At 41.6% G+C, this 6,641-nt stretch overlaps 1 long non-coding RNA gene across 1 annotated transcript; it reads right to left on the bottom strand.

Annotated features, from left to right (window-relative positions):
• Positions 1–393: 393 nt before the first annotated feature.
• Positions 394–5,295, bottom strand: LOC139039854 (uncharacterized). The gene is made up of 3 exons (XR_011493060.1): positions 5,127–5,295; positions 1,691–1,860; positions 394–1,571 (listed from the first exon to the last, which is right to left on the bottom strand). It is a non-coding gene; the product is annotated as an uncharacterized lncRNA (long non-coding RNA).
• Positions 5,296–6,641: the final 1,346 nt, after the last annotated feature.

Genomic DNA, 6,641 nt, shown 5'->3' with positions numbered 1-6,641 from the left:
GAACTTCCAATGCATCCCTCTCTCCCGCCATTTGCCTGGTAACATCATCATCCTCCAAGGCTCAGCTCAAGGACCCTCTTATTTTGATTTCCTGACCATGGACAATGTCCGGTGCCCCTCTTCTGAGCTTTCAGTCATCCAAAATTTCAAGCAATATGTTTATAGAGCATCTACTAGGTACCAGTACTCTGTTAGGTTCTAGAACTAAAACAGTGAGCAAAATTAGCATGGTGACTGCACAACAGTGTGTTAGGGGAGACAGAAAGTCATCAAACAAGCACACAAATAAATATTCTGCCCAACACCATGTGTATACCTCCTCTCCACATCAAGGGACTCATGGTCTTTATTATATTTTTGAGTATTTTTGTTTTGTTTTGGTCTTGTATTATTTTCTCTTGAACACATGACTAGAATCCAAATTCCTTAGCATTGTGTTCCAGGCCATTCCCAAAGGACTTTCCCGTTTCCACCACCCCTTCTCACCCTCTGCACCCATGATCCCATAGTGTTATAGCCACCCATGCATGCTTTTCAATGCTTTCCTCACCCTCTCCTTCTTTTAAGCTTTCCTTCTCCCATCAAGACCCAGCTCAGGTGTCACTTCCTCTTCACAGATTCTCAAAACAGAGTTAGTTCCTGTGTCTGTGGCACCTTAGTGTGTGGTACTTATTTGTATCTTAGCACTCAGTAAAGAAAAATGGTGAAAAGCACACTTTCTGGAGTCTGAGAAATGTGAATTTATTTAACCTTTCTAAGCTTTAACTTCTGCATCTGAGCAATAAATAAAAGAATAGTGCCTACTGCATAAGTTTCTGAAACTATTAAATAAAGTAATCTGTGTAAAATGCCCAGCACAGTAATAGGACTCAATAAATGTTAACGGTTCTTACTATTTCTAACAATATCGTAGGTTATATAACTGATTCTGTAGCTCCCCCCCCCCCCAAGACTAACTGCTTTCTTCCTTAGGATAGGAACTGTATTTTATGCATCGTTGTAGCCTAGAGACAAGAAAAGCCTGAACAGTAGATGCTTGTTGCATGTTTGAGTCAAGGATGGGGACCCAATTATAGTGGTCTCTCCTGTAGCAATTCAATCTCTGACATATTAATTGAGCACTTACAAGGTACAGCAGCGGGGGTAAGCACTCCACAGATTGCCTCATTTAATCCTCACAATCGCTCTGTGAGATTGGTACCACTATTACTAGTTCCCATTTTACAGAAAACGGGGGCACAAAGAGATAAAAAGCCTGACAAGTTTACACGGTTAACAAGTGGCAGAGTCTGAATTTAAATACTGATTCCAAATCATTAGGTCTTTACTAAAAAATTAGATAAAGTTGGGGCAGTTGGGTGGCACAGTGGTTAAGTGTGCACATTCTCCTTCGGCGGCCCGGGGTTCACCAGTTCGGATCCCAGGTGCGGACATGGCACCACTTGGCAAGCCATGCTGTGGCAGGCGTCCCACGTATAAAGAAGAGGAAGATGGGCACGGATGTTAGCTCAGGGCCAGTCTTCCTCAGCAAAAGAAGGAGGATTGGCAGCAGATGTTAGCTTAGGGCTGATCTTCCTCAAAAAAAAAACAATACTAATTAGATAGTATTTATTTCAAGAATTCATTGACGATGTAGTGCAACACACAAAGAAGCTTTTTGTCTAGATGAAAGTGATACAAAAACACTCACCTTTTTTCCAGAGTCACCAAAATTATTTCAGGCTTCTAGAACCATTCCAAGGAAGAGGTAATAGAGTGTAGGTCAGTGGGATGGGGTAGGGGAAGTATTTATGGTCCAACCCAAATGAGCCACTTTCAAACAAGGCCACTACACATTTGTCTTCTCCATTCTCCGAGATCCTATATAATAAACAACATGGGAAATACATACATGAGAGCAGGAGAGCAGTAGAGAGATGAGTGCATCACATGAGGGAAATTGAGAGAAAGATGCTTTATTCACAGATGAATGAGGACACATCTTGGTGGAATCCCTAAGCAGGGATGACATTGTCCCCTAGTGATATAGGCCTCCTCGTTGCCAGATTTTTAGTGGGAGGTGAGGAAGAGAAGTATTAATAAAGTGTAGAAAAGAAACGGTCTCCGCAGCCTTTCGGTCACAGGTGCTTCCTATAACAAAAGCTTGCAGAGCATAACTCAGCTATAAAGAGGACCCAGGGAGTTCTTAAGCTACCTGGGCTCCTAGGGCACCTATTTTAATTCTTAATTTTACCCAAATGAGAATCAGCCCTGCAGCAAAGTAAGGCGAGCAACTGAGCTTCACAATTTGCTCTTAGAGAAAACCGTAATTAATCTTCTGAAAAGTCATCGGGATGTCAAACTGGCAGTGTAGACAGCAAATGTTATTAAAGCTTCAAGCTCTTCCCATGGATTAATGATGCTGCTGCTTCATTCGAAGACACAATTCTGGGGTCCAGGCTGTGGACTTGGGTTATAGGGGACACTGATATAATGAGGTACTTCGGGTTAACCTGATGGCTGAATGTCCCCACTCAGAGAGAAAAGATAGCTCAGGTGTACCCCCAAACCTGCCAGAAAGTGGTAGAAGAGGGGAGCCTCTGCGATGTGCCTGTTTCACAGGCTGCAGTGCCTTACCCCTCGTAACTCCTTTTGTTCTTTGCTTTTCTGATTGAGGAGAGCAAAAGTCGTGGAGCCCCAGGAAACCAAGTACAGTGGAAACAATGAGCTCTCAGGAAGGGAGGGGAGACCCTGGCAGAGATGGAAAGAAACCACTTGGATTACGAATTTGAGAAAAACATTGCCCTGGTGGCCTCAATTTAATTGATTTGCGGGGATGGAGTATACTGAAGAGGAGACAAAAGGGAACCGTTTGACCTGCAAACAATCCAAGAGGAAAAAGAAGTAAATTACACGTGGAAGCTATTTGATTAAACACATATCCTTTAAATAGAGATTATTTCATTGCTTGCAATGGGGAGGGGTAGCTCCCCAAAGATAAATTGGGGCGCTACTCACAATAAGAGGGAAGGCTTGCACAAATTATATATATTGAATCATATATATCGTTCAATATATAGCATTAGACAAATAACAAATAGAAACCAAATCTGATCCTATATGGACATACAGATCTTTAAATAATTAAAATGCAATAAAATATTCTTAACATGGGAATTAACTGAATGCAATTCCAAGTTTAATCACACACACATAAGTTTCTTAAATATTTGTTGAAATGATGAATGACTTTCTTAAATTATTAGAGATTACCTCATAATTTAGCTGAACCATGAGTTCTTTATTATAATCATAAGTAATAACTGTATTACTTATTACATATTTAATTTTACTAACAAAGTATCAATAATAATATAGATGCAATATATGTAGCATATGATACATAATTATAAGATCTAGTCCATCCATATTATATGATTTATCATGTAATTATATGTAGTCATAGATAAATTATATATAACATATTATATATAAAGTTATTCTAGCAAAGCACCAACAATAGAGATTTCTGGTTAATAGAATTCTCTAGTTGACAGAATTTTTGGCAGGAGAGGTTATATTTTTATCATTGGCCACTGAAAGATATGATAGAGAGGTAATTCCTTGAGTGACTAGGGAGTCTGGGAAGATAAATTTTACTCCAAGACTTATTTCTTGATCCTGGTTATACCTGAGAACTCCACTCCTTCAGGAGCCATAGATTAACTTTTTCCTGAAAGCAGCACATTTTAGCTCTGAACCCAATTATCCTCAGTAGTTCAGCCTTTGCTTTGGTTTCAGAGCTCATCTAAACAAGTGCTTTCTCTCAAATACATTTCTTCCCTTGCAAGTATGAGCACAATGAATCAGCAATCAGAAAGACAGCCAGAGGATGATTAGCCAGAGTGTACTGGATAAACAGTGTTTTAGTCCCCACATGTTGACAAAATTTACAATATTGCAAATTACAAAATTCACTCTGGGTTATTCAGGGGAAATTAAAATTAAATACTGAGCATCATGACTTTACTGCCCTCCTGGCCAACTCGAGCATCCAGATGGCATGCATTCATCTGGTAGTATGTCATTGTGGGTCTCGTGGAGCCCTTGACTGGGGATTAGGGGCCTCATATTGGCACAACCACTGGCACCTGGCTCCCATCTTATTCCAACAGTGCCCCTGTTGTGGCCATAAGACCCTGATGTGAAGAGATGATACTGCCACAAGCATCAGTATGGCAATTCAGTCCCTGTATAAAACCTCCAGAACGCGGCCAAGACTGAGGGAACTTGCTGGATACAGTTGGATGGAAGAGAACCAAGCGTGTAATCAAGGAGGCTTATCTGTCAGTAAGGAGGCAGGAGGGGGAGAAAGGAAAGACAAAGGAGACTTGCCTTGTAAGGCAAGCAAGGGAAGGAAGAGACAGAAAGATTATTCAAAGGAAAGGGGAGAGGAGGACAGAGAAGAATCTATTCTATAAGGCAGAGGGGAAGAGGCCAAGACTGAGATGGAGAGACAGACAGAGAGTGATACCCTGGAGAGGGAGACCAGATGAACACTACTGAATGAAAAGACAGCTTAAACCCATCCCGAACTGCAGGGAGGAAGTCTGGGTGTTCATCTGTGCATGTGGTGGATTTATGTGTGCACTAGCTTGCTAATGGAGTAGGCGATTGGGCTGGGACTGCTGCCTGGGCCTGGGCTGTCAGTGACATAGCTAGGAATTGGCAAGTGAAGGAATCATGAAGATAACAACAATAAAGCAAAAGCAAAGTTAAGGCAGATTGTACATGTTTCAGTGTAAAGAAATGTGAGAGCCCAGAAGAGTCGGGAGAAGACCTCTAGTCTTCATTCTGCCATTAATAAGAGCAATAATGGCAGAAGTTGGGTAAGTGCTCTGACAGGAGACCTAGGAAACCCCCAAATGTTTCTAGGCTACCTTGAAGCTGATTACTGCAGTCTCTGCATTCTCCCCACACCATTCTCAAACACACACACATACACACACCCTTAGTTACAGGAAAACTTTAAGAATAAAGTATCTCTTTAGTGTAGGTTTTCTTGAAGAAGTGACACAGCAAATCATAGCAAAGCCTCCTAAATTTCTTGTGCTCATCTTCCTGAAGTCATCCTAGGAGTTACTTACAAATCTCTTCTGCAAGATTCTCTTGTCTCGGTCCACATGGTGCCACAGCATCACTAGGCCATCCCCTCCAATTCTCTTCTCTCCTCTCCTCTCTCGTGTCCGACTTCCTTCCAAAGCCCTGGGACTGGCGGCCGCCTTGCTGACCTGTGGCTCTTTCCAGCCCTCAGGAAGTCTGGTCAGCTCTGATTGTTGTCTCTGTCTGGGGACAGCCCCCTGGAATACTGGTGAATATAATTTTAAGCCTCATAATTGAAAGAAGGGAAGAAGCTAAAAATAGAAACTCGTAAGAACAAGACTTTGAATCCTTAAGAAGTGAGAAGGACAAGAAGGCTTAGGGTCAAAATGATTTGCAGACTAATGGGTGTCTTAATGAGGAAATAAGACAAAGAAGGAACAGGAAGTGAGACTAGGTAGGATATTTTAAACATAAAATGAAGCAAAAAGAGCTGGAAAAATTAGTGTCTTCTTATTTGTTTATCCTGAAACATTAAATGAAATGACTAAAGTCTTACATAATATAAAATATCAACTGTAATTATTATTCATAATATCCAACGGAGAAATCATATTTTAGCCAAAATGCCATTAGTGGAATTGAAAAAGATAGCCCCACAATTTGCTGCCTTTGGAGAGAGATCTGTAAGAAGCTAGTAGAAGAAACTTAATGACACAGACAGAGCCCGCTCTTTGCAGTAGGGTCAGGGAGGGAACCACATCTCCACTTCAGTGTTTCCTCCTTCTTCCCTTCCTCCTATCCCTGCTAAATGGAGATCAGACTCGTGTGTCAAGGAGACTCGGTCACTTTGTCTGCATATTAACTGTTATATTAAGATTTGCTGCAAAAAGTCCATTAAAGTTTTTCCTCTGAAGAGGGAAAGGAGTGGAAATAAATTACCAGCTGAAGGACATTTTGGGAAGAGCTCTTTTGAGCATTTATTACTATTTAAGACTAATTGAAATCCATTGTTCCAGAGCCTCAACTCTGCCCCAGTTCAGTTTTGACCCTGGGAAAACTTTATCTCTTCCTACATCAGGGTCAACAAATAGGGTTCTGATTTGTTAGCTGCTTTGTTAGGTCTAAGAGGACTCAGTGAGGTAATTCAACTTTCAGAACAGACTACGCTTTCACTGGACTGCAGAATTGGGGCATACTCCCCTTCTCATGAGAAGCAGGAGGAGCTCAGAGTGATGCTTTGGGCTGAGAAGGAGGCAAGACACTCATTGAGGGAAAAGCTGACCAGGCTAATGGCGCATGAAGCTGACAGAAGTTTCCTGAAGCCGTGTCCAGTTGATGCCAACCAAGCCATGTATGAGGGAGACCGTTACTCACCCTCTATCTTCTGTGACATGCCTGAGCAAAGTACAGCCCAGCACCATCAGGCCTTTCTGCCTTTACACTTGCTGTACACCAAAATTCCTTTTCCTAGTCTGATGTACAGGTGGATTTTGAGATTCAAGAGCACTGGGAAAAGTTTGTTGTTGTAGTGCTGTCAAGTCAGTTCCAACTCCTAGTGG

The sequence above is a fragment of the Equus asinus genome, chromosome 12, assembly GCF_041296235.1.
Source record: "Equus asinus isolate D_3611 breed Donkey chromosome 12, EquAss-T2T_v2, whole genome shotgun sequence".
Taxonomy (NCBI): domain Eukaryota; kingdom Metazoa; phylum Chordata; class Mammalia; order Perissodactyla; family Equidae; genus Equus; species Equus asinus.
This window is presented reverse-complemented; position numbering and strand designations above follow the sequence as displayed.